This window comes from Zootoca vivipara, chromosome 1 (genome assembly GCF_963506605.1).
Source record: "Zootoca vivipara chromosome 1, rZooViv1.1, whole genome shotgun sequence".
Lineage (NCBI taxonomy): Eukaryota > Metazoa > Chordata > Lepidosauria > Squamata > Lacertidae > Zootoca > Zootoca vivipara.
In genome coordinates this window covers 116,956,030-116,970,819 of record NC_083276.1, presented here as the reverse complement: position 1 = coordinate 116,970,819, position 14,790 = coordinate 116,956,030, and the positions used below count along the sequence as shown (strand labels likewise).

The following is a 14,790-nucleotide window of genomic DNA, read 5'->3' as shown; positions in this document are numbered from 1 at the left end:
AGGAGCTCGAACCTGCAACTTTGAGATTAAAAGTCTCACGCTCTACTGACTGAGCTGTGTCTCAATCTGATAAGGATATAATTGGGAGCAGTGTGTCTTATAAGCATTTTGTTATCTGAGCCACTGAACTTTTGTTGCTGCCAGTAAGAGTCTGCAGGGAAATGGACCATGCAACAACTTTGGGCAGAAAGAGCAGCAATAGGGTAAAGGCAAAAGGTAAAGGGACCCCTGACCATTAGGTCCAGTCGTGACCAACTCTGGGGTTGCACGCTCATCTCGCATTATTGGCTGAGGGAGCCGGCGTATAGCTTCCAGGTCATGTGGCCAGCATGACAAAGCCGCTTCTGGTGAACCAGAGCAGCACACAGAAATGCCATTTACCTTCCCGCTGTAGCGGTTCCTATTTATCTACTTGCATTTTGACGTGCTTTCGGACTGCTAGGTTGGCAGGAGCTGGGACCAAGCAACGGGAGCTCACCCCGTCACAGGGATTTGAACCGCCGACCTTCTGATCAGCAAGCCCTAGGCTCAGTGGTTTAACCCACAGCGCCACCTGGGTCGCTGCAATAGGGTACTAGGAGCTAAACCAGCCAGCTAGTCTTCACCACAGTCTGGCACAGGAGTACTGAGCTGTTCTTCTGAATGTGCCCACTTGGCTGTGCTGTAGCTTTAGCTATGCCCTTTCAAAGCAAGCGAAAGCTCCCCCTCCTGATTGCATGCTTACAAAACTGAGGAGGGATGCCATCTCTGCCCCTTGGTGCAAATGTTTGTAAGTGTGGGAGTCATGTGCATAAAGAGGGTTGGTGCAAATAAGACCTGTTTGATCATTTATTTTAATTTAAGAGGAGCCTAGGATGCTGCCTAATTTACACAGAGTCACACCTTCAGGCCATCTAGTTCAGGGTTGTCTGCTCTGACTGGCAGCACTTCTCCCGGAGATGCTGGCGAATGAATTTGGGACCTTCCGAATGCAAGGCAGATGCTCTGTCCCTTCCCTAATTCAGCGATGGGGAAAGGTGGAAGGTAGGTTGGGCGTTGCATTTCTGGTAGAAGTTTGGGTGGAAGGGCAGGATAGGGGGAAAAAACCAATTCCTGTGGCACCTGGCTGAATAGCACTAAATTAGTATATTGGGAATAATGTAAAATTTGCTCTAATATAGATTCTGGAGGCTTTGTTTTCTTTCGATTTGTTTGCTCTCTCAAACAGAATGCCAACATTTGTACTGGGTATAAACTTTTGCATGTCTTTTTGATAACCATTGATAAAAATAAAAACGTTAACAAATATTGTTTTCATTCCCATTCTCTGAGTGGCGAGAGTTTCTAGCACCTGCCTTACTTTCATTTGAATAAGGCTCATGGGAGTTTTGTGGCACTTGTGTGATGTAAGGTTTTGTTAACACTTAGAATGGTAGAGTTGGAAGGGACCCTGAGGGTTGTCTAGTCGAACCCTCCTGCAGTGCAGGAAGCTTTTGCCCAAAGTGGGACTTGAACCCACGACCCTGAGATTAAGAGCCTCATGCTCTACCAACTGAGCTATTCTTGCCTTAATAGTGGGCAGGACCAGAGACAAAAAAAGGGGGTGGGTGGATAAGCTCTTGTCTTTGTACAGTTGATCAGATTTGTTTGTCCGTTATTATTATTATTATTATTATTATTATTATTATTATTATTATATTTTAATATTCTTGCCTATTCTTGCAGGCTGAACATAGGATGGAGGTTTATGACATTCACATGCTAACAGATCCTGGTTCCCTATACTGGGTGGCATTTGGCTATGTTTCAGTGTAGACTCATGAACAGGACTAAGTTAGGTCCATTAATTTCAATGGGTCTACTCTCTGAATAAAACTTTATTGAGTTCCACCCTCTGTTTCTACCCCAACCCCTCGATGCTATAGCACAGGATTCTCACAGAGAGCAAGTTGGGCCTCCATGTACCTTGCAGATTAAATTCCACAACTGCCCGTCTACTGTCTTCTTTCACACATATAGACACCCTGATAAAGGGCAAAAGATTCCTGCATTGGGGCTGGACTAGATGACCCCCGTGGTCCCTCCCTTCCAGTCTATGATTCTTTGATGACATTATATCTCATGGGTGGCGTGGGTGGGGAAGCCAAGTCCTGATTCCCAAATCAGCAAACAGGGGAGGGTCATAGTGCTGTGGCAGAAGATCCCAGGTCCTGAAAGACCTACTTTGGCTCCCAGTACGTTTCCAAGCACAATTCAAAGTGTTGGTGCTGAAAACAGCCTCGGCCCAGTATCCCTGAAGGAGCGTCTCCACCTCCATCAGTCAGCCCAGACACTGAGGTCCAGCTCCGAGGGCCTTCTGGCGGTTCCCTCACTGCGAGAAGTGAGGTTACAGGGAACCAGACAGAGGGTCTTCTCGGTAGTGGCACCCGCCCTGTGGAATGCCCTCCCATCAGATGTCAAGGAAATAAACAACTATCCAACTTTTAGAAGACATCTGAAGGCAGCCCTGTTTAGGCAAGATTTTAATGTCTGATGTTTATTATCAAGTTTTTAATATTCTGTTGGGAGCCACCCAGAGTGGATGGGGAAACCCAGTCAGATGGGCGGAGTATAAATAATAAATTGTTGTTGTTGTTGTTTGTTGACTTTCCTGAGCTAGATGGGCCAATGGTCTGACTACTCAGTCTAAGGCAGCTTTCTGTGTTGACCCTCTCCTTCCAGAAGAGCCTATCTCCTGGACCACATCTCCTGGACATCTCCTGGACAAGACAGAGTACTGGACCACTCCCTTGAGCCATAAAGAACATCAGGGCCGTCTTAAGCAGGTCGGGCGCCCTGGCGCTGTGGTGCGCAGATCGCTCTGGCGCCCCTGCTCCGCCCCGTTTCTTCCCGCGGCTGGTGGTTTCCGCGTGGCTTTGCCACGCAGCGCCCCCCTGCCGCCCCAGCGCCCTGGCGCCCCGCGCCACCCAGCCTACCCCTAGAGCCGGCCCTGAAGAACATAGTCAGCAGGCTGGCTGGTTCCATTAATCTTCTCCCGACCAAACACCAATCTTACAACCTAGAATCACAAAGTTCTTTGGGATCTGTTATGTACTGAGCTGAATCCTAGAACAATAGGATTCAGAATCAGCGGGAGCTACCCAATCCAACTCCAGGTGGAAGTGAATCCGCAACCTGATTGGCCTGCTGGAGCAGCCAATCAGGCGGCTGGCAGAAGTGAATCTGCTACCTGATTGGCCTGTAGGAGCAGCCAATCAGGCTGCAGGCAGAAGTCAATCCACAATATAATTGGCCCACAGGTGTAGCCCTGAAGTAGCCAATCACGCAAGGCCCATTGTGTAAATAATGTATATAAGCAGATGGTTTTGGGAAAAGAGCCATTCGTCTTCTCTTCTCCTCCTTGATGACTATGAGCTGAATAAAGAGCATGAAATTCACTCTCGACTCCGAGTATATTTCACTGGCGACGAAGGTGGGATCCTGCTGAGCTGACCGCCACCACGCACTGCACCGCAGCACCGCCACCTGCTGCACCGCTGCATCGCACCGTGCATCCAGGCTTCAGCTCCAGGACCCAAGGAACCCAGAATGGCAACCGACAGCAGCTTCTCGCCATTCAAACCAGCATCAGGAGACTGGAAAGGGTACGCCGCCCGTTTCAACTTCCTCCTGCAAGCGAAAGAAGTCACCAACGATGCCATGAAGAGGGCGACATTCTTCAGCGTCTGTGGAGAGGAGACGTTTGAAATCGCCCGGGCTCTCCTTGCACCTAGAGATGTCGCTACCGTCTCTTACAAAACAATAATGGAACGGCTGAAGGAGCACTTCTCACCACAGCCCTCGGTGGTAGCTTGCCGAAATGCCTTCTACGCAAAGCGGCAAGCCCCGGGGGAAACCATAACTGGGTTTGTGACCTCCCTCCGCCAAGCCGCCCGGTTATGCAACTTCTCAGAATTGGAGAACATGCTTCGTGACCGCCTCGTCGGTGGCCTGAGGGACGAGATGTTGCAACGACGCCTCTACGCCAAAAAAGACCTCACGTTCCAGATTGCTCTGGAGGAAGCCCTGGCAACCGAAGCCGCCGAGAGGTCAACGCAAGAGGCACGACCGGCCCCGCCATCCCAACCGAGGGTCTACCACGAAGACCTCACCGACGAATCCGAATCTGACAGGGAGGAAGTACACCGAGTACAGCGGCGCACTCAAGCAGCACACACACCACAGCAGCCTCGACGAGAAGGAGGGAACTGTGCAAGCTGCGGGGAGAACCACGAGAGGAGGACCTGTCGTTTCCGCAACGCAGAGTGCAGGCAGTGCAGAAAATTGGGACACACCCGCCGACAAGCATCAGATGACCGACCCAGGAGCCCCAGGTCACACGGCACCATGCACCAAGGCAACTCGACGGAGATCACGGACTACCAGGTATTCCAGTTGCCCCATCCCAGCACAGAGAAAATTTATATAGAGGTACAGATAGAGGGAGCCCCATGCCGCATGGAGCTGGACACGGGTTCAACTCTATCCATAATCTCGGCCCGAACATTAAGGGAACTGTGCCCTAATGGGGGTCCCAAACTAAGGCCGGCCCCATTCACCCTCCGGGACTTCCAGAAATGTAAGGTCCCTACTATGGGGGTGGGGACCTTCAGGGTGCAATATCGAGGGCGAAAGCAACAATTGGACTTGCTGGTAGTTAAGGGCCCCTACGTTAGCTTACTGGGACTGGCATGGTTTGGACCTCTGGGGCTAGCCGTTACCGGGGTGAACCGCACTAGCTTACAAGTGGACGTGGACGCCATATGCAAAGAGTTTCCAGGGGTTTTCGATGGGGCATTGGGACGATATACAGGACCCCCCATTGCCCTACAGCTAGACCCCGCTGTACGACCCATCAGACACAAGGCCCGCCGGGTCCCGTTCGCCCTGAAACCCCGCATAGACGAGGAATTGGACCGGCTCGTGGAGCAAGGAGTGCTGGAGCCGGTGCCCAACGCCCCCTGGGAAACTCCAATTGTCACACCCGTCAAGCCTAACGGTTCGGTCCGCATCTGTGCAGACTACAAATGCACCATAAACAAGGCTCTCACGGCCCATGCATACCCAGTGCCAGTGGTCAGCCATGTCCTCGCCACCCTGGCTGGGTCAAAAATCTTTGGCAAACTGGACTTGGCCCAAGCGTATCAACAGTTGCCTGTGGACGAAGCCACAGCAGAGGCTCAGACGATTGTGACGCACAGAGGGGCATTCAGAGTAAAGCGGCTGCAATTTGGCGTTAGCGTGGCACCAGGCATATTCCAGAATCTAATGGACTCTCTCCTTAAAGGGATTCCTGGCGTCACCCCCTTCTTCGATGATGTACTGATCGCCGGGCCCACACCAGAGGAATTTGGGGACCGCCTCCGCTCCGTCCTGCACCGTTTCCAGACGGCGGGCCTCAAGGTGAAGCGGGAAAAGTGTTTACTGGGAGTGCCGCAGGTGGACTTTCTGGGATTTAAGGTGGACGCAGAAGGGGTCCATCCAACTGGTGACAAGGTACGGGCCATTTGTGAGGCCCCAGCGCCCAAGAGCAAGCCCGAACTTCAGTCATTCTTGGGACTATTGAACTTTTACCATGCCTTCCTTCCCCATAAGGCAGCGGTAGCGGAGCCCCTACACAGACTCCTAGATAAAAGGGCCCCTTGGGTGTGGGGCCAGCGACAAAGGGCCGCATTCCAGGCAGTCAAGGAGTTGCTCGTCTCGAACTCGGTCTTAGCACACTTCGACGAGAGGCTGCCAGTGGTGCTGGCATGCGACGCCTCTCCCTATGGCATCGGCGCTGTCCTGGGACACCAACTCCCGGATGGAAGAGAGGTGCCGGTGGCATACTTCTCCCAGACGCTTGCTGCAGCCGAACGAAACTACTCACAGATTGACAAGGAGGGTCTGGCAATCGTGAAGGGCGTAAAAAAAATTCCATGATTTCTTGTACGGGTGGCCCTTTACCATAGTGACTGACCACAAGCCGTTGCTTGGCCTGTTTGCCCCTGAGAAGCAGACCCCCCAAGTGTTGTCTCCACGTGTCCTCAGGTGGTCAATTTTCCTTGCCGGCTACCAGTATGCACTAATCCACCGCCCTGGGAAGGCGATGGGCCACGCAGACGCCCTCAGCAGGCTACCACTACCAGAAACAGGCCCCGACCCAGCGCCTGCACAAGAGGTTATGACCCTGGAGCTGCTTCCCGACCGACCCATTCAGGCACAAGAAGTTGCGCACCATTCCACAAAAGATAGGGTCATCTCCCGGGTCCTGGACTGGGTGTGGCGAGGATGGCCCAGCAGCAGCCCCGGGCCAGAATTCGCTGGCTACACAAACCGCAAACATGAACTGTCGGCCCACAAGGGGTGCCTGTTATGGGGAAGCAGGGTTGTTGTTCCCCAGCCCCTCCGCAAAAGGGTCCTCACAGCCCTACACGAGACACACCCAGGGGTAGTGAGGATGAAGGCCCTTGCCAGGAGTTATGTGTGGTGGCCGGGGATTGACAGAGAGATAGAGGCCTGGGTCCAACACTGCCAGACCTGCCAAGAATCCCGCCCGGATCCCCCAAGAGCCCCAGTCCAGCCCTGGGAGTCCGCCCGACATCCATGGTCACGCTTGCACGTGGACTTCGCTGGCCCCTTCCAGGGAAAAACATTCTTCATAGTGGTGGATTCCTACACCAAATGGCTGGAGGTCGCACTGGTACCATCCACTTCTACGGCGGCAGCCATCCGGGTACTACGTAAGCTGTTTGCGACCCACGGGCTCCCTGACACCCTCGTCTCGGACAATGGAACTGCATTCACGTCAGAGGAGTTCCAGACCTTCACAGCGCAGAACGCCATCCGCCACATCCGCTCAGCACCATTCCACCCTGCCACCAATGGCCAAGCGGAGCGCATGGTGCGGACCACCAAGGACAGCCTCCGCCGCATGACACAAGGGGACTGGGAATACCGCCTTGCCGCATTTCTTCTAGCACAGCACAGCACCCCAAGCACAACGACGGGCCGGAGTCCAGCTGAATTACTAATGGGCCGGCGCCTTGCAACTAGACTGGACCGACTTCACCCCGACAGAGCTCAGGATGAGGTAGTGGTGGGGAAAGGCAGGAACCCCCGGACATTTGTGGCCCAGGACCCAGTGTATGCAAAGAATTTTGGGGCAGGCCCAGCATGGGTACCCGCCACAGTCACCAAGGTGACCGGTCCCGTGTCGTACGAGGTACTAACGGAAGGGGGGCAATGTTGGCGCCGCCACTGCGACCAGCTACGGCGACGATTCCCAGGAGGAACCCGGGAGGAGAGCGGGACAGAGGGGTCCCAAGGGGACAGCAGGGCAGTGAGGCCTGTAGAGCGAGAGGGGTGGGCAGGGGAAGCAGAAGCAGTAGGCACAGAGGGGCGCCCCGAGGCTGGAAGGACACCGGAACCAGAGCTACAACCTAGTGGTTCAGTGGCGCCAGACCAGACAGCCCCGGCACAGCCAGCAGCCTCGGAACACGAGCCAGAACCAGAACCCCTGACCAAGGAACACCCCAGGCCACAACGCACACGGAGGCGGCCAGCAGACCTTGGGGACTACGAATGCAACTTCCCGGGCAGGACTGGAACTTAGAGGGGAGGGGTGTTATGTACTGAGCTGAATCCTAGAACAATAGGATTCAGAATCAGCGGGAGCTACCCAATCCAACTCCAGGTGGAAGTGAATCCGCAACCTGATTGGCCTGCTGGAGCAGCCAATCAGGCGGCTGGCAGAAGTGAATCTGCTACCTGATTGGCCTGTAGGAGCAGCCAATCAGGCTGCAGGCAGAAGTCAATCCACAATATAATTGGCCCACAGGTGTAGCCCTGAAGTAGCCAATCACGCAAGGCCCAATGTGTAAATAATGTATATAAGCAGATGGTTTTGGGAAAAGAGCCATTCGTCTTCTCTTCTCCTCCTTGATGACTATGAGCTGAATAAAGAGCATGAAATTCACTCTCGACTCCGAGTATATTTCAGGATCCCTCAGATGAAGTCTCCCCTACAAAATGTACAATGAAGTGTGCTTGTTCCCACTGAATCAGTTCACTTTGGAATTGACCAGAATAGTGTGTGTGTGTTGTCTACATTGGCCAAATCCCCTGCTAAGTTCCTCTAACTCAAAGATACACAAATGTTGCCCAAACCATAGTAAGCGATTCACTGCTTCGAAACTGTCGGTGACACATATTCCTAGCAGCCTATTTTCAAGGGGGGCTCCAGATTCTCCTGCAAGGAACACAGTGTGGCCTTCATAGCCTGGAAAATAGGGGAGCTGTGTTAACTAAACCATCGACTTAGCCAACGGCTTCCCTTGGCAGCCTGTGCTCTCTGGTTTATAAAAAGGCCTTGGGTTTCACATCACAGAGATCTTTGTGTGCCTGCCAACATACTTTCGACAACACTGCCTTTATGGGCGTGTGAGGCTTCGGAAGAGGAAAAAGCCCGACGAAATCTCCACAGATGGTGCATGAAGCTTCACAGGTTCCTTATCTTAGCTGTGCAACTAAATCCAGCTTCTCAGATATGGCCTCTTCTCAGAAGGCAATTGAATGCTCCCATTCTCACTGGGTTTTTTTCCCCCTGGTAGCTTTCCCTAGTAAATCACTGGCTGTCTTTATGTTGGATGGGTTTGCGGGGAGCCTGGCTTCTGTTATTTTTCCATCAGTTAACAAACTAAATTGCCCCAGAAGAATAAGAAGTGCACAGCAACGACAGAGGGAGCTACAGGACACAGTTCAACAATTAGCATCATTCAGTGTTTTATTGATAATTTTATTATTACGTATACCACTTAGAGAGTTTTTTTATGAAGCAGCGTCTAATTTCCCCCAAATACAGTGGTGCCTCGCTTAACGAATGCCCTGCTTAACGAAATTTCCGCTTAACGAAAGGTTTTTTCTAGCGGAGGTTGCCTCGCTAGACGAATTCGTTTTACGAGAAATTCGTCTAGCGAATCACGGTTTCCCATAGGAATGCATTGAAATTCAATTAATGCGTTCCTATGGGCAAAAAAATTCAAAAAAATTCAATGCATTCCTATGGGATTCGCTAGACGAATTTTTCATTATAAGAAAAGACCCGTGGAACGAATTAAATTCGTCTAGCGAGGCACCACTGTATATGCTTAGTGTTGAATGGAATTCCACAGACTGAATGATCAAATTCTGAATCAGATTTTGGGGTTGAAATTTGTTTGGAATGGAAACTTACCTAGTGCTTAAAAAAGAGAGAAAAAGGTGTCGGTACTCACCACAAAGTTGTTACTGTAAGTGCCACAGTTTTAACATGAAAAAGGTGTCGTTATTGCGTACCCTTGAGTACCCTCAGAAAAAAGCACCGATTACCTCAAAATATCATTTTTATAAGCTAGCTGTTTAATTCTATGCATGTGTGCTCAGAAGTAAGTCCCACTGAGTTTAATGGGACATACTCCCAGGTAAGTATGCTTGCTATAGAATTGCAGCCTCAGTGAAATTATTAGAAAATGTACTAAATTCTGTTGCAAGTCAGCTGCTGCCATCAGAGGTTAACTTCTTCTGTATATCAGCTGTAGACTGCAGCCAAATAACAATTGTCACATATCAAATGTAGACTGCCACGATGCTCAGTGTCAAATGCTGGGTGATACAGGCCAAGTACTTTCGAATATTGGGAAGAAGTGGTGGGGGAAATGATCCCAGTGATCCTAAATAAATTAAATAAGGCAATTTTAAGGAGGTATACTAAACACAGCGGGTGGCGCTGTGGTCCAAACCACTGAGCCTCTTGGGCTTGCTGATTGGAAGGTTGGTGGTTCGAAACCCCGCGACGGGGTGAGCTCCCGTTGTTCGGTCCCAACTCCTGCCAACCTAGCAGTTCGAAAGCACGTCAAAGTGCAAGTAGATAAATAGGTACTGCTTCGGCAGGAAGGTAAATGCCATTTCCGTGCAGGAAGGTAAATGCCATTTCGCCAGAAGCGGCTTAGTCATGCTGGCCACATGACCCGGAAAAACTGTCTGTGGACAAACGCCAACTCCCTCGGCCAGTCAAGCGAGATGAGCGCTGCAACCCCAGAGTCATCTGCGACTGGACTTAACTGTCAGGGGTCCCTTTACCTTTATACTAAACATGAGATTGTATGACTGCCAGAAAAAAAACCCAGTGTAAACAAACATACGGTATGTTGTCAAGTGCTGACTTCCACATGTCTGGTCATTAGATATTGTCAAACGTTGGCTTTGCTTTGACATCTTTGGATGTCCAAAGCTGATGATAAATTAAAATATTTGCAGAACATCCTGAGACTATTTGTAGACTTTCAGGAATATTCAGAAAACATTGGCCATTAAAAATGGCAGAGGAGAATTTACTGGGGTGTGTGTGGGGCATTTATTTCAAGACTCTATGTACAAAAGCATGCGTGTGTCATTTGGTGACTCCTATAAAAGGGATAATATAATAGGGCTGGGTGACAGAGAGAGAAAGAGATTGACATAAAAAAAAAGTTTCAGTAACCTCAAAATCATGTTGAGAACTCTTATGCGTATTCCGTGGTCTAGTTTAGACTGTCGCTTATTAGGTCATTCCTCTTTGACATCAACCTTTGATCTCTTTGGGGTTGCTGAAAACCCCCTTCATCTTTATTTTCCAAAACAAGGCCCAATTTGTATGATCAGCACAATGCTTTCATTCTAAGCCTCCTACCGGTACATGTTGTCACAGTAGAGAAGTCTGAAAGAAGAGGCTGAGTCTGCAAGAATGTTACCCTTTGAACAATCCAGGGTTTCTTCCTTCTTGATAACGCTCGGACTTGAGCACATACATGTCATTTTTTCTGAAGACACCTCCCTTTATAGCGGACAAGATAGGATGAAAATCCCCATTTTTAATTGGAGGGATGCCTTTAAAAAAACGCTTCTTCACCACTTCTAGATGTCCTGCGTCTGAGAACTGCTAGCGGAAGCATCAAAGGAACAGATCTTTCCATAGATTAAAGAAAACAATGTTTGCTGCATTTCCATTTCCACATTTAGGTGTCTCGGAATCTGCAGGGAAGGTTTAAATACAGTGAGCTCCTGCAGATGTTCCGTGTGTCAAGGTAAGTTCAAAAAATAACAACCCAGTACCAAGAAAGAAGCTATAATAAAGCAGCATTGAACCAAGATCTCATGTCTGAATCTTCATTCTCTACAGTGTCCAGAAGGATAGTGCTGTTATTCTGCAGACCCTCCAAGTGTCCCTTTTTTCTAGGGACAGTCCCAGATTTACAGAAGCTGTCCCGGTTTCTGATTTGATCCTGGAATGTCCTGGTTTTACTTATTTTCATTGGAGAAACGTTGGAAGATATGGAATAGGACGTCCCTATTTTCGTTGGAGAAATGTTCATATTTTCATCAGCGAAACGATGGAAGGTATGGTTCTGTTCTAGCACTTTAAAGATGAATAAATTCAATACGGCATAAACCAGGGGTGGGGAATCTTTTCCATTCACATTGCGGCAGTGCGTGGGGCCAAAGGAGACAGTGGGTGGAGTACAACAGGCTACACTTCAGTAGGCTGCTTTTCAGTCACACAAAATTTGGAGATTTCTACACCACACACCTTTCTTCACCCACCCACCCATTCTGACAAGCAAGAGGCACCATCAGGGTTCAAGGGCACATTCCAGCCAGGCAACAGCACTCACGGAGGGTGTGGAGCAGAGTCAGTGAGCAGTATGGCCTGGGGCAAGTACCAAGGTGCAGATAGAGAGGGCTGAAGGGTCCCATTTGGACCCAGTGGCTGAGATTCCCCACCGCTGACATAAACTTTCACGGCTCAAGGTCTGATTCATCAGATTCTGATGCTGCTTCTTTGGCGATCACTCATAGCCGAGTAAGATTGTCTTCCATGAACACGGTTTTAACACTGAGTCCATAAGTGACTGTGGAGGCCAATTCTGGATCCACACGTCCTTCCACAGTGGGGAAATAGGTTTCCAGGCGGGAGTTGATCACAGCGAGGGTTTGCCAAATATGCCTTCCTCTTAGTGTTGTGATGTGCGGTTCGTGATTTCAGCTCTCTTGACAAAATATGCTGGAGACAGTTCTCTAGTAACACTAATTCATTAAAGCAAACAAGACTGAGCGCCGAGGAGAGGAAAGCTACATTTATAGGGACAGGGGACTAGCTAGAAAGGGATACATTTTGGAGGGAACAATATCAGGCAATCACAGTGCTGCCTTTTGGAGGAAACCAATAAGACAGAGGATCCAAATACAGCAGCTTAAATGAACCAATAGTAGCTGTACCTTCTGGAACCAAAATGCAAATACAGACAATAGTAATACTGATATAAAATCTTTTGACTCAATACACAACACTTAGTACATTTCTCCCTTTTGTCCTGAGTTTGAGCGTCTTCAAAGCCCATGACACCTTTGGTAAAGGCTATTCTCCAAGTGGAGCGCTCACAGGCCAGTGTTTCCCAGTTGTCAGTGTTTATATTACATTTTTAAAATGTAATACCTCTTTTGATGACCACCAGCATTACGCTTTCCATTTTTAAGTTTGGAATAGAGTAGTTGCTTTGGAAGACGATAATCAGACACCCAGACAACATACAAAGTTGATGTTGAAGAATCATTGCTTTGACACTGGTGATCTTTGCTTCTTCCAGTACACTGGCATTAGTTCGCCTGTCTTCCCAAGTGATATGTAAAAAATTTTTTGGAGACACCGCTGATGGAATCTTCCGAGGAGCTGCAGCTGGTGTTTATAAGTGGTCCATGTTTCACAAGCATACAGTACAGTCAGATGCATGGTGTAACTTTAAACAGGCGACCTCATATACTCGTGGTGGTGATGGTGAAACACAGGAGTCAGTGCAAATGGAAAAAGAACATACAGTTGTGCTTATCTGACATAGCTGACAATTCACCAGACAGGGAGAGAAGCAGCCTATTAACCAAGCACCTTGGTGATAACACAAACATCCTGGCGTAATTGGGAAGCTAATCAACACATGCAGAGAGCCAGCTTGGTGTAGTGGTTAAGAGCGGTAGACTCATAATCTGAGGAACCGGGTTTGCTTCCCCGCTCCTCCACATGCAGCTGCTGGGTGACCTTGGGCTAGTCACACTTCTCTGAAGTCTCTCAGCCTCACTCACCTCACAGAGTGTTTGTTGTGGGGGAGGAAGGGAAAGGAGAATATTAGCCGCTTTGAGACTCCTTCGGGTAGTGATAAAGCAGGATATCAAATCCAAACTCCTCCTCCTCCTCCTCCTCCTCCTCCTCCTCCTCCTCCTCCTCCTCCTCCTCTTCCTCTTCTTCTTGTTCTTTGCGGTTGGAGTTCCCATCTGAAGACCCTTTGTTCAAGCGTGGTCACCTTAAGGTCATCTCAGTTTCTCGCAGGGTCTGGTCCCTCCATTCGTCTTAGGTGGCTTGTTGTTGATGGTAAGAAGCTCTTTTGAGTTGGAAGGGTTGTTAGTATAGGTTACCACCCCAAGGCATGTGAGAGGGGAAGAGTCATTGTCCAGAACCCTGTCTATTGTCCAGGCTACAGATCATTGAAGATATGGATGGCTTTAGGTGGGAGCCATACGTGACGTTCTGCCATTTCCTTTTTTGAGACCTGCCCTGCAGCAGAGCATTCCCGCAAACCAGTCTGGTCTTGTTGATCTGATCCTTCCTCTACTCTACTGGGCAAGTCCTGTAGTCTGAAAAATGCTTGGTGCAAATCCTTAAGTTGTGAGTCTCCGATGAATCTGAACAGATGTGGTTGTATCATAAGGGCTTGGCTGCAGACAATGGATTTCGTGGTGTGTTTCTGGGTGGGAGCCAAAAGCATGTGTAGGTGTGCATAATAGTCAAATGTTTCTGATATGCAGTGGTGTTTGTATGAACATTGTGTAGTTAAACAGTACAAAAAAAAACTTCTTTATCTCGCTCCCTATGTGCATATGCGTGCCAGTTTAGGGTTATATGTTTAGCCTTGTAAAGAGGAGATTGAAAGGAGATACAAAAGCCACCTTAAAATATCTCAAGGGCTGTCACACGGAGGATGGAGGCTTCGTGGCAGAGGAGCAGGTCCCTGTCCAATTGCTGCAGCTGTGCTGGACCACCAGGGTTACCTACCTGTAGTTACCTACCTGTAACTGGACCACCAGGGTTAAGGCAACGTTTTGCACAATGCCTGCCTCGCCTCCTCCATACCCAGGGCATCCACAGGAAAAAATTATGGGAGCCCTGGCCCCCCGGAGATGGCATGTCTGACCCTGCTCAAAACCTTCAAGATTGGTGTGTCCCCTCAATTATCACAATTTTTATCACAGACCTGTGCCGCTTTGCAAGGCTGAGATCTGTTCAGATGTTTGGAAGGACCCTAGTGTAACAAAGTCGCTAAAAAACACACAACTAAACAGAAACCTGGACTTTTTACACTTTGGAAAGTGACTTGGAAATGCACTGAAAAGTGCAGGATGAACGAATGATTAACAGGGAAACGCCTCACAAGCAAATCAGGATGAACGCAGAGGACGAATGCTTATGATTGCAAACAAATCAAGGCAAATGCTCAATAAAAACAGGACGTAGCCTAACCACCATGTAAGCTTTGCGCGAACAAATATAGATGAATGCTGAATGAAGAAGAGGTCACTTGGAGGAGTCTCATGTCAGTACAATAGGTGATATGCAACATTAACCATTGATATCAATGGACCTGAGAGCTGCTTAAATCCATTGATTTTTGACTATGGATATCGCTCTGGGCATCACCCAGCTTAACTTTGCTAAATTTAACTTTAGCA

General features: G+C 49.2%; 1 non-coding gene across 1 annotated transcript; it reads right to left on the bottom strand.

Moving 5' to 3' along the window:
- Positions 1-1,473: 1,473 nt before the first annotated feature.
- TRNAK-CUU (transfer RNA lysine (anticodon CUU)) lies at positions 1,474-1,546 on the bottom strand. Its single transcript has one exon. It is a non-coding gene; the product is annotated as a tRNA-Lys (tRNA).
- Positions 1,547-14,790: the final 13,244 nt, after the last annotated feature.